This window comes from Muntiacus reevesi, chromosome 1 (assembly GCF_963930625.1).
Source record: "Muntiacus reevesi chromosome 1, mMunRee1.1, whole genome shotgun sequence".
In the NCBI taxonomy this organism is placed as follows: domain Eukaryota; kingdom Metazoa; phylum Chordata; class Mammalia; order Artiodactyla; family Cervidae; genus Muntiacus; species Muntiacus reevesi.
Window position 1 is genome coordinate 268,212,502 of NC_089249.1, and position 18,402 is coordinate 268,230,903.

Genomic DNA, 18,402 nt, shown 5'->3' on the forward strand with positions numbered 1-18,402 from the left:
TCAATTTCATGGCAATGTTTTAAATTATTTGAATTTGTCATGCATTTTACATTATTTCCTTCCTTTAATGTTATATATTAATTGTCTACAGCAAATATTTCAAATTTCATTGAAATATCTAATCTTGTTACAATGTTGGGTGAATAATACATTAGCATTATTTTTGTTTCTTTTACAGAATTACTTCTGAAACATACAGTATAACCCTAGTACATAAAAATGTTGGTATGATTTATTTTGTTCAATCATTAAACTTAAAAACATGTAAATACTTTCTTTGTTATGACAAAGAATAATTTATGAATTCAGCCTCCCCCAATAATTCTTAGGAACTCCAATTTTTCCCAAATCCTGAAGATTAATATCCATTGGAAATTAGAAACACTAGCCTTGGATGAGTTCCAGAGCTTGTTTGTGACCTTGTCATGTTCTTTATGGTAAAACATGACTCAAAATTGTTGCTAGTCAAACAAGGCCAGAGGCCGTGCACAATGACCATAGTTGATCCTTTCTACTTAGAAAATTTTGAGTGAACATTTTAGAGTTTAAATTGGCTTTAAGACAATTTTCATCAGTTATCTTTGCAAAGGACTCTTATTTATTCTAATTGTGTCTTTCTTTATCACTGATATATTGTTTGATGTGACTTGACAGAATATTTCAACCTAATGATAGCAATGAGTGTCTGTATCCATGATACTTGTTTTCAAGTTACAGATAATCTAATGTTGTAATTCAAATTTGGGTTACACTTGTGTAAATGTATATTAAGTTCATATAATTATTCATATATGCTTGAAATCCAATTCACATAGAAGAAAAATTATATTAGGGGTATGGCTGTAAGAGCTGGATCATAAAGAAGGCTGAGTGACAAAGAACTGATGTTTTTGAGCTGTGGTGGTGAAGAAGACTCGAGAGTCCCTTGAACAGCTAGGAGATCAAACTGATCAATCCTAAGGGAAATCAACCCTGAATATTCACTGGAAGGACTGATGCTGAAGCTGCAATACTTTGGCCAACTGATGCAAAGAGCTGACTTATTGAGAAAGACTCTGATGCTGGGAAAGATGGAGGGGAGGGGAAAAAAGGATGACAGATGTTAAGATGGTTGGATGGCATCACTGTCTCAATGCATGTGGGTTTGAGCAAACTCTGGGAGATAATGAAGGAGAGGAAGGCCTGGTGTGCTGCAGTCCTTGGGATCACAAAAGTAGGACACAACTGAGTGACTGAACAACAAAATATTCCTAAGGGTTTCCAGCTCCTTTGCTTTGAGGAACATACTGCAAAAAAAAATGCATATTCCACTAAATAGTAGTGATACACTATTATCTTAAAAATTTTAAAGCTTCTCAAAAGTATATTTCAATCAAACAGTGTAATGGAATAATCATTTAACTTTGCTGGTAGACTATCTTATAAGGTACTTACGGTTAATTATAAACAGTTCAAAACTACCTATCAAGTTATATTCACTTTATAGTTCACAGAAAAAAAATCTATGATTAAACTGCTTGCTTGCATCAGAAAATTTTAAATAATGTCTCTAGGACAATTTCAATAATGATTTAACAATTTTATGAGAGAATTAGGACTACTTAATGACTGAAAAAATTGATAAAATTTTCCTGCCTTATATTTCTTATTATATGTTCCTCTATAGCAAAACATGTCTTTGGGGTTCAATAAAATAATGCATATTAAAGTTCTTCAGGATTTGTAAATGTTACACTACAATAAAAAATAATGGTGATATTACTTGGTGTTACTTTTTCAAGCCTGGATATGTTTTTCTGGTGACAAGACTGGGATTCTTTGATATTTCAACTTGAAATATTTAAGATCTCACTATTTCTAACATAAAAGACACCTGTAACCCCTCTCCCTTAAAAAAAAAAAAAAAAACCAAAGCTAGTTTTGTTATTTTATTAAATTTTTTATTCTTGACCACTTCCTACAGATTAAATGGCTCACTCCAAAAGGTATAGATACTGTCTTTGGAATTTTATGTTCTATAACGCATAGGGTTGAGCATGGTCAGAAAGTTCTATTCTGGATTCTATGACATTAAAGGGCATCTGTCACTTTATGTAAGAGAGAAAAAATATCTGTCAAATATCACTGGACAAACATTGTGAAGATACAATGGTCTTTAAGTAATTTTGCTTTCAGAGGATATCTCTTAAGTTTGTTCCAAATCATTATTGGTATGTAAATGTAAGTAATTATTCAAAGCATCCTTCTAAACAGAAAGAGCCTCAGTGAGTAGTTCAACTGTAAATATGGAACACATGCCTTAACAAACTATGCTTGTCCATGTCTTAATTGGGATATTCCAGGTACCACAGGGTGAAATTTTACAACAAATCTTACCACTACATGTGTAATATTGCTCACATCAATTCAGGACTAGTCTTAGACCAAATCACTGATTACAGAGTCAGCTATGGCTCTGAATATCTCCAAGTTATCCACCCCATACAGTTTTTTACACAGGTTTACCCTCCATGTGACAGGGTCTTTGTTTATCCTCCTCCCTATTTACCTCATATTTGTAGATATATTTTGGGTGGCCTTAAGGGTGCTTTTAGATTTTAATAGGGGTCAACTAGCAGATGGAAGAGAACTATTCACACACACAAAAAAACATTTTCTCTAAACCAGGAGTTGGCAAACTATGGCCTGTCAGCCCAATTCAATTCACCACCTGTTTTCATAAAATTTTATTGAAATTCAGGCATATCTCCTCATTTACACATTGTCTATGATTGCTGTAGAAACTGTATAACCCACAAAGCCCAAAAATATTTCTTCTCTGGCCTTTTACAGAACAAGTTTGAAAGTGTTTTAACCAATATTCTTAAATGTAATCAGAATGAAAGGCTAAATAAAGGCAACTGATAGGTCCCAGGACAAAAGAAATGAGTTGGATGGCATCACTGACTCTATGGACATCAGTTTGAGCAAGCTCCGGGAGTTGGTGATGGACAGGAAAGCTTGGCATGCTGCAGTTCATGGGGTGGCAAAGAGTCGGACATGACTGAGCAACTGAACTGAACTGACCCACATAGCATGATGCAGTAGACCTGGGGTTGTGTTCAAAAAGTTTTATTTCTAATATGTCCCCAGGGATGCTGATCCTGTTGGTTTGAGGAACACATTTGAGAACCTCTATTCTAAAGTGTGGGGGTACATTTCTCTTTATAAGCTGTTCAGATGTGGTATAATTATAAAGAGCAGGTGGATATTGGTGCTCTTAAAATAGCATTTACCTTCTATTCAAACCTGGAAAAATAGCATTGCTAGGAGAAACAACTAAAAGTAACTTCCTGTCTTAGAAACTTGAAATGTTACCTTTAAGAATTAGCATGTTCTGCATTAAAATTCAGAGCATTTTTTTTTAAACCTCATACTCAATCCACAATAAATGCAATACGATGTCTCATACACAATTTGAAAATTTGTAGTATGATGACACATTTTGCCATTAAGCCCTTTGAGGTAAATTTGTATCTGTTTTGCGTATGGATAAGAAAAGTCACATCTTACCATACTGGAGTTTAAGTGACTTCTCTGTTTAATTGAGGGCTAAAGTCTAGATTTTATGACTCTTAAAATAATTTAGTTGGAAGATAATTGCTTTACAATATTGTGTTGGGCTCTGCCATACATCAACATGAATCAGCCATAGGTATACATATTATCTTCTCCCTCTTGAATCTCCCTCCACTTCCTACCCCATCCCATCCCTCCAGGTTCTCACAGAGCATCGGATTTAAGCCCCCTGCATCATACAGCAAATTTCCATCAGTCACCTAACTCCACACATGGCAAAGCACACACTTTGGTGCTACCCTCTCAATCCCTCCCACCCTCTCCTCGTGTCCACAAGACCACTCTCCACATCTGCGTCTCCATCGCTGCCCTGCAAATAGGCTCATCAGTACCATCTCTCCAGATTCCATACATATGTGTGAATATGAGATTTGTCTTTTCTCTTTGACTTACTTCACTCTGTACAACAGGCTCTAAGTTCATCTACCTCGTTAGTACTGACTCAGCTGTGTTCTTTTACAGATGGCTAATAAACACATGAAAAGATGCTCAACATCTCTCATTATCAGAGAAATGCCAATCAAAACTACAATGAGGTATCACCGCACATAAGTCAGAATGGCCATTATCAAAAAACAGTAAATGCTGGAGAGGGTGTGGAGAAAAAAGAACCCTCTTGCACTTTTGGTGGGAATGTAAATTGATACAACCTTGATACAGCCACTATGGAGAACAGTGTGGAGAGGCCGTAAAAAACTAGGAATAGGACTAGTATATGACCCAACAATCCCACTACTGGGCATATACCCTGAGAAAACTATAACTGAAAAGAAGGCATGCACCCCAGTGTTAGCAACACCATTTATAATAGCTAGGACATAGAAGCAACCTAGATGTCCATTGACAGAAGAATGGATAAAGCAGCTGTGGTGTGTATACATATACACATATACATGTATATATACACACACAATGGAAAATTAGCCATAAAATAGACCTTATGATTTTTAATCCAGCACTCTTTTTCTACAAGATTGTTCTGTGTATCGAATCAAACTACCCACTTTCTTAAAAGACTTAAAAACAAAATTGGGTCACCATTGTTAAAATTACTACATAACAGTTAAATAGAGCTGGGCATTTGAACTTTCACTGCTAAGGATGCTTATATTTGAGTCTATAATAAACTACTCCCCATGCAGAAAAAGAAGTCAAAATGTGAATTTGTGGTGACTGTGGTCAATGAAAATGTGGTTTCCTACATTATGATATACAGTTGGGACCAATGGTTTAGTAGGATGATAGAAGGATCCTTTTGCTGTATGTTAACCAAATGTCGTTAGACAAAGGCAGTTGTGGAATTAGTGGTAAGATGCTCACCTTGGTTAATGCTTTGGAAAAAAAAATCTCTGGAGATTCAAATATAGGTGCAGTATATCCATTTCTTTTATTAACTTTGATGCATTATTGGAAACTAAAACCACTTCAGATGACTAAAAACCAGTCTACTAAAGTGGGATGGGGGAAAAAGGCTCGAGTGAGATTAATTTTTAAAATACTCACAGCTATTAAGTAGATTAACTTATGATAGTAGTAGACTGGTCTCAGCATCTTCATTTCCTTTTTGGGTTACAAATGTTGGCCTTTATTAGAGTATCTTAAGGTAACAGTCCTGGAATAAAATTATATGATGGATTTTCACATTAATATCTTTTGATTCTCACAGATTTGTTAAGGGATCATTTTAATAATGGAGATTTTTCACTTTGCGATATCTATCAAGAAAAACTATTAAAAGATAAAATTACATAATTTTTCTGAGCTTGACTTTGTAATGAATAATCACAACAAGCAACTCAGAGGAATAAATTATATACAAACTAAAATTTTCTGCTTATTTTGTATTACTTCTGTTTTGAAACACAAGAGAATTTGTTAGGTTTGTTCACGTCTATCAGTATTTTTTATTTGCTTTGAATGCAAGATAAAATACATGTTTTTAGATTAACTCAGTCTTGAAATATGAGTAAGGCATTGGAAAGTATCTTGAACAAGCAGTCAGCAAATTCTGTTTTCTTAGTTTTGCCACTGACCAAGTATGTGACCTAAGAAAATTACTCTTTTTTTGGATTAGATCTTTTCATATGCATTTTATCATTTGATATTGTTTCATTCAAAAACAAAATCTCATAATTATATGTGGTATGGTTCCATAATCAAGTTAAATCTCCATGTATTGTGATTATATTTGTAGTGATTATCTAAATTGTTGTCTTATGATCTATGGTGTATATCATGCTACAGTTAACTTTCTATGAGATATGAACAGAATTTTGCCACCAAGCCCCTAAAATTAATTTTACATGACCAGTTGGTGATTTTCAAGTAGAATTATGACTGTGGACCAGGCAGTCCAGAAAGATGCATACACACACACCAATATATACTTGAACATGTCTGAAGATATACCCCAGAGATGTATAAAGCCAGGACAATGGAAAAGAGCAATGCTTACTTCTTGCCTTGCACGATTTTAAAATTTACCATGGATCATTTAGAAACTGATAACAAGTCAAAATGCCACCTGAGATTCCTTCAGCAGCCAAGAGGTAGCCTTAGTCCTAAGGGCAATCATTTTGGAAGTTTGAATAGCCATTTTTTCTCCAGGGAATCTTCCCAACCTAGGGATAGAATTCCGGTTTTCCTGAATAGCAGGCAGATTCTTTACCATCTGTGCCACCAGGGAAGCCCTCTGAACTACAACAACATAATTGTAACTATTAATGAAATATATCATTATTTTTTTCTTCTAAAACATATAAATAAATAATTTTGTGTTGGCTTTCACTTAATATTATAAATACAACTAATATAATACAAACATGAATTTTAAAATTTACACAAAGTGTAGAAAATGATTTACTATTTTTTTCATTATTTCTATATTACTCATATAGTCTCTAAAAATTGATTGGAAGATTTTTGTTCCAATTTTTAGCTTTCAGTTCAGTTGCTCAGTCGTGTCCAACTCTTTGTGATCCCATGGACTGCAGCACAACAGGTTTCCCTATCTATCACCAGCTCCCGGAGTTTACTCCAACTCATGTCCATTGAGTTGGTGACGCCATCCAACCATCTCACCCTCTGTCATCCCCTTCTCCTCCCGCCTTTAATCCTTCCCAGCATCAGGGTCTTTTCAAGTGAGTCAGTTCATTTCATCAGGTGGCCAAATTATTGGAGTTTCAGCTTCATCATCAGTCCTTCCAATGAATATTTAGAACTGATTTCCTTTAGGATGGACTGGTTGGAACTCCTTGCCGCCCAAGGGACTCTCAAGAGTCTTCTCCAACTCCACAGTTCAAAAGCATCAATTCTTTGGCACTCAGCTTTCTTTATAGTCTGACTCTCACATTGATACATGATTACTGGAAAAACCATAGCTCTGACTAGACGAACTTTTGTTGGCAAAGTGATGTCTCTGCTTTTTAATATGCTGTCTAGGTTGGTCATAACTTTCCTTCCAAGGAGCAAGCATCTTTAAATTTCATGGCTGCAGTCACCATCTGCAGTGATTTTGGAGCCCAAAAAAACAAAGTCTATCACTGTCTCCCCATCTATTTGCCATGAAATGATGGGACCAGATGCCATGATCTTGGTAGTTTTTTCTGACTATTGAATTTTAAACCAACTTTTTTACTCTCCTCTTTCACTTTCATCAAGAGGCTCTTTAGTTCTTCTTCACTTTCTGCCATGAGGGTGGTGTCATCTGCATATCTGAAGCTATTGATATTTCTCCCAGAAATCTTGATTCCAGCTTGTTCTTCATCCAGCCCAGCATTTCACATGATGTACTCTGCATATAAGCTAAATAAGCAGGGTAGCAAAGTACAGCCTTGACGTACTCCTTTCCCGATTTGGAACCAGGCTGTTGTTCCATGACCAGTTCTAACTGTTGCTTCTTGACCTGCATACATATTTCTCAGGAGGCACGTCAGGTGGTCTGGTATCCTCATCTCTTTAAGAATTTTCCAGTTTATTGTGAACCACACAGTAGGCTGTCTGCATTTCCTGAAATATTCTATCCAGCTTCACAGATCTGTTAATATATAGATATTAGAAGTCTCCATATCATGCAGTGGGAAGGTGTTCACAGCATTAGGTTTCTATTTAATATCATGCCTATGTAATATGTAAAGTTTTTTGACATTTTCCAAACTTACACGGATTTTTCACTACCATGAGGTTTCCCACCCCACCCCCAAAACTGCAGGTAAATAAAATGGGATTCAAAATGAAAACTGCTGTTTTGTTCTGACCACCCTCTATCCTTCAAAGCCTGGTTAAGCATATAACCCTAAGAATAATTCATCGGTAAAATATTCTGCCACAAGGTTCTATGGCTTTAGCAAAAAGATAGAAATGGTTTGACACTGAGACCAAAATATAAAGTCTGGTAAAGCACATTCCTCAAAGAAACACTGAGAAGAGAACGGAAGTAAGTTCACTTAGGAATGTGGTCCAAAAACATCACCAGCTGCATCTGGTGATCATATGCCAAATCCCCCCATGGTGAAAAATCACTCGAAGTTGATCCTGGTCAGTTGTTTAGAAATGCTTCCTTGATTCCTGTGTTGTCCCTAGAAGTTTACTCTTGAACAGATCGCTTATTTTATTGACCTGATCTTATGCTATATCAAATCCAGTCATACATTTTACCCTAATTTACTTAGTAGTAATACAGCTTTGTATTAGGTGGTATGAAATTTTCTTTCTTTCTGGTCCTTCACCTGAATGTGGGTCTAATGTGCTTCGTGTTTGGGTTTTTTTTTTTTTTTTTTTTTTGTAATGTGTACCTCATTTGGCACACGTAGAGATAATTCACTCTTCATTTCTCCATTTGAGGACTTTAAAAATCAGGATTATGCTTTGTCTCCTTGTTCCATTGTTTCCTGGAATGCTTAGGCACCTCTAGAAAACTGGGTCGCTTGTTAGATTGAGTTGAAGAGCCTTAGGGATCAATTTTTCAAGGAAGTCTATTGGGTCTGCCTCCTCTACCCCTTTAGGCAGTCCAGTAATTCTGACATGCTAGTTCAAAATAGTATCTTGAACTATTACACCTGTTCTGGCACTGCATATCTTTCATTTTAAACAGTTGCTTTATCATTAGATTAAGCTTAAGTGTCTGGGAGCATTATTTGACGTTCTTTATTTTTTTAGAGTCAAGGTTTACTGCTTGTTAATTTCAAATAAAAAAGGAAATAAATACCAAAATAAAAAGTCAGCCTGTTGCCACAGATCTAGTATGTAATAGATTTGTTCTTTTCTAGAGAAAGTGCAAGTGAAGTCTAAGCTTCCTTGAAAATGTTAGACAAATGCTGTGTCTGCCCTTACCGTTTATTTTTACCTCCTATATTAGGAAGTTCTTTCTGTATGAGATCTGTTTCTTGATGTTTGGTGTTCTACAGAATAAATTGTACCTATGCATTTTGCTTAAGCCTTTCAAATGCCATGATTCCATAGAAATATTTAGGGCACCATTAATGGGCTATCAGAGAAGGCAAAGGCACCCCACTCAAGTACTCTTGCCTGGAAAATCCCATGGATGGAGGAGCCTGGTAGGCTGCGGTCCATGGGGTCGCTAAGAGTCGGACATGACTGAGCGACTTCACTTTCACTTTTCACTTTCACACATTGGAGAAGGAAATGGCAACCCACTCCAGTGTTCTTGCCTGGAAAATCCCAGGGACGGGGGAGCCTGGTGGGCTGCCATCTATGGGATCACACAGAGTTGGACACAACAGAAGTGACTTAGCAGCAGCAGCAGCAATGGGCTATCACTGATACATCTTTTAGCTGGTCCATCCTGTCTTCTCCCTCACCTCCATTTGCAGTTTTTAGGTATATGGTCATAGAGGTCAAGTTGACCAAGCATAAGTTTTTGCTCTAATATTTTTTCTTAAATAATAATGATAATCATCTATTTTGACTTATATAGAATTTTTGCATTAACCAATCTATTTTAACGTAAGGTATTTTACCTGACATTATAAATATACTTTAATTGAACAGAACTATAGCTCAGATCTTTAAATCACTATGGATTAGAACATCATTTAACAGCCAAACAGAAACATGTTCCCAATCACCAAGCTTGAATTATTGTTATGTAGCTTGAGGCTTGTATTAAAATCACTGAATAATTGCAATCAGATTATTATAATCAAGTACAGGAACAGTAATTACAGGTTACAATCACTTTAAGCTGCCCTGGAAGTCCTATATTCTGAGCATATGCATATTAAAAGTTTATGTTAAGAGATAAAATTAATGAACAGGACTGTAAGCACTTGTCAGAAGGAAAGATGTCTCATATCTTACCATATAGGGAGTTATATTTTCATATCAAGGAAAACTGTGTGCCTACATTATTTTTCTCTTGTAAGTTAGATTATATAAAAAAATAACCATTACTTGATTGTGAAACTGAGTTTATTTTAGTATCTGACTTTAATCAGCTTACCACATTTTCTTATGATGATTAATATTTGGGTTTCATTATTCATTTTATTGGTTTAAAAAATGAGGAAAGCTACTTAAATGTATATGTATTTTGTGTTCCCCAATGAACTGTACTTGTACAAATCTTTAATAAAAGGTAAAGTTTAAAAAATATCCCTTGAATGATAAAGTCAAAGAAAAAAAATGCAATCTTTTTCAAATGATATGATCTGGTCTTGAAGAGACATAAAACAGAAAGGTATTCGATATTTGCTGAAATGGTATATTAAAGATGGGTATCTATATTGTATTAATATTCTGATTAAAAGCCAACCATATTTCAACTTTAATAATCTTGTTCCTTTAGTCAAACAATGAATATGGCATGTGAGATATGAATTATATTTTGATAGTTAGGATCTAAAATTAGAACCTGAAACCAAAAGAAGCCTAGAGCCCTAGGGGTCCAGTCGTGGGGAAATGTCTCCTGCACCCATGTGCCAACCCCCGAATCATTTTATTACACTTTCTGATTCACAGCGGAATGGGGACCGGAGTGAACATACGACCACAGAATATAGGTAGAAAATATAGAGCTGTGATAGCGCAAGGAAGTCAGGAGGGGAAGGTGTGAAAAGGTTAAGTGTGTAGGTGACTTCCCGGGCACGTCACTCCAGTTCCTCGTCCAGATGGATTGTATTGCCGAGGCGAACGAAAGCGCCAAGTGAGAATCACGAGGAAATGACAATCTGTGTGGACAAGACAGACCCACAGACCAGGAAATGAGCCTCATGCCAGGTCCGCAGGTTTTCTACAGCCACCACGACAGACAACATGAGCCAGACAAAAGGCCAACCAAACGCCCAGATGCTGTTGCTGGAAAATTACCTACTGGAGCTCAGCATCTGGGTCTCACACTGCCAAGCTTACCCCGTGGGTGCCTACGGCACTGGCTCAGACACTCGGTCAGATAGAAGGGGGTGGCCACCAAGGAACAAGACCATCACCAGCGTAAACAAGGAAGAGGTAGAAAGCCAAGTGTGTACTAAGATAGCATGAAGCTGCCAATATGGTTTCAAAAGCATGAACCAGCCAGGAAACCAGGCAGGAAAACTGGGGTGCCATTCCCTTCTCCAGGGGATACTCCCGACCCAGGGATCAAACCTGGGCCTCCCACACTGCAGGCAGACTCTTTACCATCTGAGCACCAGGGAAGACTTCCCTCTCCAGTGTAGAGATATAATTTAAGGGGCGTTCATGGTGGGCCTGTGGTTATGCTTTCTTACTGTGTGAAGGATGTCAGTCATAAAAGAAATCATAATTACATTACTGGTTACAATGCCCTACACCTTTACACCTAGTGAAAAATGCCTAGGAGGACAGTTAAGCAGAATGAGTAGAGCCATTTGGTACCAGAGCCTATATCAATAGGGTAAAAATGTACCATATCAATATACAAAACACCATGTAAAATCCAAGATGGTGACAGGGTAATGAAGGGAGCATTACAGCCTCCGCTGGTTTCACCTCAGGATTCTAGACGCCATCAATTTACAGCAAACATGCACCTCACTGTCGATTGTGTTCTTAGGAACCTGCAGCAATATAGATATGATGCGAGGCTTTGGGGAGAATCTTATGCTCAGACTTATGAAGCGTGGTGTGTAGATTTCATTTAATAATCAAAGAAAGCAAATGAGTGTTTTTCCAACCAGTGTATGTTTCCTTTCACATGGTTTGTTTTTCTTCTGATTTATGGATTCAGAAATATCTTAGAATTATTTTATACATATCTTTATTTTTAGATTGTTTTTAGCTAAAAAAAATATATTCTAACTCATTAACAGGTAAATGAGTAGAATAGGGCATAATGTTACTATATTTTTTAGAATACCCTATTTAAAGAACTAAGTCGTTATTAGTCAAAAATATTAACACTGAAGAAGTAATAGTATATTAGACTGTATATAACCAGAGAAAAATGGATTCATTAAACTTCTAATCAAAATGGTTATTTTTGTATTAGTTGTTCAGATGGAATCTTCTGAATTTCATTTCTAAAATAAATATGTTGCTCTACACTTTATTTCTATTTATTTTAATGCATTACATTTAAATGATTACATTTTAACATGTTAATGTCTGATTTCTAAAATAATTATTTATATGTGTATGTATCTATGAAAGAGTTAAATGTGAATATTGCTTAAAACATATGCTTTTCTAGTCCACTTTAGTCAGTAATTGTTTTTCCATAATAGTATTATAATTTAAATAATATTAATAAAATAAATCTCCTCTTATGTGAAACCACAGCCTATACACTTTTGTAATTGCCAGTTTAGGCCAACTGTACTCTGCAAAGGAAAAGATTACATATGCAATTTTCACCATTGCATTCCAATAACCTAGCACCATGCCCCATGCCTGACATATAGCAGGAGCCCCATAACAGTTTGATGAATAAATATGTCAATGTCTCTTATTAAGGATAAGCACAAGATTTTTATGTCAATAGGTATATACTGAAAATGTATTCCCCAAAAGAGGTTGTTCTCAAACTTTTCACAATAGGCCTCATCTATATTCTTAAAAAATATTGATATTTGCAGAGTCTTTTGTTTAGATATTGATAGAAATAACCTATCTGTATTAGAAATTAAAGCTGAAAATTTTCAAAAAAATTCTAACAAACTCATTAAAATTTAACAAAGTAAGGTTTATAGCAATAACAACATCTTCCAAAATAAGTAATAGTGAGAAGAGTGAAACACCTTAATATTTTTACATGTCTTTTTAATGTCTGGCTTACAGAAGACAAATTCTCATATCTGCTTCAGCATCCAATCTATTGCAATATTACTTTAAATAAAGTATATGAAAAAATCTGGTCACACATAGATATACAATCAGAAAAGAGAGAAAAAACACATTAGGGGAACTTATTTCTAATGCTTTAGATCTAGGGGTTGAATGTTGGATTCAAGGGTGTTCATTATAAACTGAATGAATGAATGGATAAAAATGAGGACCATGTAAGAACCAAAGATGACAATGTGTTAAGAACAAAGGTCATGATTAATCTAATTTTGTGCTCCAGAAATCAATGTGTGTGCATGCATGTATGTGTATATGTAAGAGACACAGACACACTTTTTTTCAAGTAATAGTAAGTGATAAAAATAATAAAGTAAAATAAAACAGGATGCAGAGACAGAAACTTATGAGGTATTTTTATACTGGATATGCACGTTACATGTAAATGTTTTTTTTTTTCCCATTTGTTTTTATTAGTTGGAGGCTAATTACTTTACAATATTGTAGTGGTTTTTGCCATACATTGACATGACTCAGCCATGGATTTACATGTGTTCCCCATCCCGATCCCCCCTCCCATGTAAATGTTTGTATATATAAACACACACACAATTCATATGAGACATCATCACTGTTCTCATGTAACTGAATAAACAGAATGATGCTGAGTTGATGCTGCCATGTCTACCAGTACAGTATGCAAAAGAGACAAATACAAACTTAGTAGTCAGACAAGTGTGGGATAGAGTTAAGTTATCTAGGTTTACTTGGATAACCAGGACCAAATTCCTGGCTTTGTGTTTTTGTAAATACTTGCATTTATTTTTAAGATCTATGTAGTGAATAGTCCTGTGAAAAACTGTCTCCTGTAAAGGGATTTTTGAGGCTGCTGTTAAATTGCACCTCGATTTCTTCATGGGAATCTCAAGTCAGGGAGAAACAAAATGATTTTTGCAAGAGAAGTATTACTTTGTTCTTGAGCAATTTGTGTTTTATCTTAGAGAGATGGGACCTATGCAACTAAATTTATGTTTTCCATTTTCTTGGGTCCACTACAGAAATGGAGTTAACTTGGAACTGTATCTGTAGCAAATAAATAATCTTTGAATTAATTTTTAAACCACATTTCATCTCATCTATTTGTATTTTTCTTTCTTTTTACCCTCACTTTTAAGGCATTCTATGTTATTTTCTTAAGTCAACCTCATGTTTTAATTCTAAAAATATAAGGACATAGAAAATAGCCATTAAGTTTAGAGGTTATTATGCCTGTAGCGAAAAAAAAAAAAAAAATCTGTTTTTCTCTCCACGCAACCATTGTGCTAAAGAGACTCTTATTTCATGTGTATGTGTGTGTGTGTGACCCCCCCCCAACAAGAGGTGTGACTCAACCAATCAATTAAGGTAACTAAAAATAGGCTAAACAAAGGCTCAGTGTGATGTGAAAATTTATCATTTGTCTAGGAATATATTTGTTCAATATAGACTGTCAATCTGTATAGAAGGAGGGGGAAATTAACTGTAAATAAAGCCTCAGTTAATGCAAACTGAGGAGCAGTTGTAGATGTCTCAATACTGAGAAATTAGTATATTCTACCGAATGTCTCCTCAGAAAGACTTAAAAGTTACAACTCTTTCCCTACAAACGGTGACTTCTCACAGCCAAGTTATCTTTTTTGCATTGAATTTGTAATTTTCATACTTACGCCCTTTTCCTAAAATAGTGAAATGATTTTCCTAACCTCAACCAGAAAACACATTCTCAATCTTCAGGTTTTCTTTCAACAATGATAATAGCAATACTTTACATTTTAGGAACCCCATTCTTTTCCTTTTGGGGACTTTCTTCCGAAGAGCTCAAACAAAGCCTTGCAAAGTGCTCTTAAGAAGGTTATATTCATGTTTCCCTTCCTTTGATCCCAATGATGAAATGCAACCACCTCTCTGGTGAAATACAGCCACTGCTTATGACAGTGAATAACAATTCCATACAATTCACAAGAAATAACATACCCAATTAAAACTGTAAAGGGAGCTTAGACAGACAGACTTTAATTAGCGAAGTTGGAATGTGGCCAAGCAAAAAAAGTACCGTGAAAAGTGGTCATGACCTCATTTTAACACTCTGTCTTATTCAGAAGGCCACATCTAGAGTAGCCCACTGCATCAGGCTGACTTGGGACACTGATTGATTCAGCCCTGAATAAATGGGAACAATGTCACATACTTAATCATCATATGCATTTATCAAAGCGGTCAAAGACTTTCTTTGGAGAAACTCCTCCATCAGTTAACGACCCTGTGCATGTCCATTCACGAGTCAAGGAATCACATTGGGGTTACCCTCCCTTTTCAAAACTATTTTTGAAATAATATATGTGCCATCAAGTACCAAAACACACACATTTCTATGTAATTTTGTAAGATCAAAGGCCAAAGGAATTTCAATATAAACATTAGGTATTCAGAAGCAGTCATCCTTTATTCTAAAAATAATTTTTCTAGAAATGTCAGAAGCTAAATATGACAAGTTTCTCAATCCAGTCACCCAGATCCATTCATTTCATGACCACAGAAGGTAGAGTAGCAGGGGATAAAAATAAAAACAACTCAAGAATGATAAGTCTTATATTGCATCAACTGTTTCAAACATGGCTCAGTGATATTATTTGATTTAGAAAGGGTTTCCTAAATTTCATTTGGGCTTTCCTGATGGCTCAGATAGTAAAACATCTGCCTGCAATGTGGGAGACCCAGGTTCGATCTCTGGGTCGGGAAGATCCCCTGGAGAAGGAAATGGCAACCCACTCCAGTACTCTTGCCTGGAAAATTCCATAGATGGAGAAGCCTGGAAGGTTATAGTTCATGGGGTCATTTGCTAAATAGCAAGTATATATTGAAATCTACTCTGTGTTTTACATTTTATATGGTTGGATTTTTATGTAATATTGGGTTTTATGCCACTTTTCTCCCAGAAATTCTTGTGGAAGAACACATTTTCATGTTTATTTCTTGAATGCTTCCATGACAAGGATGTCAAAGATAGACTTACAGAAAGCATTTTCAATTATGTCCTCTTTCCAGCATCCTGACCTCCAACAATTACTTCTCTATTTCCCCATTCAGCAGTTGCTCTCCTGGCACAATAAAGGAATGGGCTGGTGATATCAATGGTTGACACTTGTCCCCATTGATTTCAATTTGTGACTATTTTACAGTGGCCATCCTTCCACAACCAAAGATTTTGTTTATGTAAAAGTGGCCCAAGATTTACATCTCAATTTATTCCTTAAAAAAAAAGTTTAAAGACACCTGTAGCTTTCAAAAATCTCAGATTATATAATCAACTGTTAAGAAAATTGACTTAGTGGCTTTTTGTTTGTAGTGGGCTTCCCTGGCGTATCAGATGGTAAAGAATCCTCCTGTAATATAAGGTATCCAGGTTTTATCCCTGGGTAAGGAAGATTCCCCTGGAGAAGGGAATGAATACCCATTCTAGTATTGGTGCCTGGAGAATCTCATGAACTGAACAGAGGAGCCTGGCTGGCTCTATAGTCCATGCAGTTGCAAAGAGTTTGACATGACAGAGCGACTAAGTGCACGTCTGTAATAGAGAACTGTTCTTTTACCTTTTTTTCCAGCATTCCTTTCCCCTTCTGATAACAGTACAGGTTTCTCTGGGTGCAAGGGGTGCTGATCTGTACCCCTCTACTCCTATCAAGGAGTTATGCACGTGACTCAGTTCTGGCCAATAACAATCTTTCTCCAGGACAGCTTGTTATTTCCCGATGGATAACAAAACATTGTAAGATTGCTGTCTGCATTATTAAGCTGTCATGGTCTTTGCCACACAGTAAGCCTTCAAAGGGTGAAGAGATATAAAGAGAAAGAGGACAGACTATAGACACAGGGAAGTCCTTGAATCTAGGCTATAAATGAGGACTTTTGCACTCCTCTTTCATGTTTGGTTGCCAAGCTCAATAGATTCTTCTTTACTGTAATTTGAACTGAGTGAAGCCAAGAATACTGACTCAAATATCAAGTGGACTGTAAACTATACACTATTAAAAAATATATTTTTTAAACTATTAAGAAAAAACAAAACAAAACTAAGATCATGGCATCTGGCCCCATTACTTCATGGCAAATAGAGGGGGAAAACGGGAAGTAGTGACAGATTTCCTCTTCATGAGATCTAAAATCACTGCAGATGGGGAAGGCAGCCATGAAACCAGAAGATGATTGCTTCTTAGCAGTAAAGCCATGACCAACCTAGACAGTGTGTTAAAAGCAGACACATTACTCTGTCGACAAAGGTCCATATAGGTCAAGGCTATGGTCTTTCCATGTATGGTTGTGAGAGTTGGACCATAAAGAAGGCAGAACACCAAAGAATTTATGCCTTCGAACTGTGGTGCTGGAGAAGACTCTTGAGAGTCCCTTGGACAGCAAGGAGATCAAACCAGTCAATCTTAAGGGAAATCAACCCTGAATATTCATAATGCTATAGCTGAAGCTCCAGCATTTTGGTCATCCAATGCAAACAGCCAGCTCACTGGAAAAGTCCCTGATGCTGGGAAAGATTGAGGGCAGAAAGACAAGAGGGTGTCAGAGGATGAGATGGTTGAATGGCATACTGATGCAATGGACATGAATTTGGGCAAACTTTGGGAGATTGTGAGGGACAGGGAGGCCTGGCGTGCTGCAGTTGCGGGGTCTCAAAGAGTCCAACACAACTGTGGGACTGAACAACAACAACTATACACAGTCACTGTGTGAGGACTGGTTATCCGGAGCTGCACTGCAGTGGCAAAGAGATGCTGCCCCTGCCCTCATGATGCTAACAGACTTGCAGGGGGAGTAGGAAATGAACAAAGAGTTAATAAGAAAATATAACATCTGAATTTAAAAAAATGAACATGGATAATGGAAAACAGAAGGACATACTTAGGAAAGATGGTCAAAGATTTGTGTAACATTTTACACAAAGTAACTTTGAAAATATGTCTCATTCAGATCCTTTATAGTTTTAGGCTTTTAAAGCGCTTTTACTGATAATTAAGAATGATGATACAGCCAATAATATTTATTGACTATGCCTATGGTTATCACTGGATGACTTGTCTATCTTTTATCCTGTGTAAACTTCAAAATCATTCTGTAAGGTAAAATTATCATTATCACAATTTTACAATTGTGGGGGAAAAAACATTCAGATATTAAATGCTAGCTAGTAATCACAGGAGACACTGCTTGATCTCCATAATTTCCGAGTGGGCATCCTTCACCACATTTTTACCAATAAATTTCAATTGGATGAGTGTGATATAAATAATGTAGAATGAGAAAAAATCTGTCCTCTTTTAGTATTGCATTTTCTGTTGAGATAAACACTCTTAAGCACCTGGTACATTCACTGTTTTCCTGTACATGTGAAACTATGCTCTTTAATAGCACATCATGGTATTATACAAACCACATATTCATCAGACATGCTTGCCAATTTACTTTCTCCCAAATTTGAGGTAA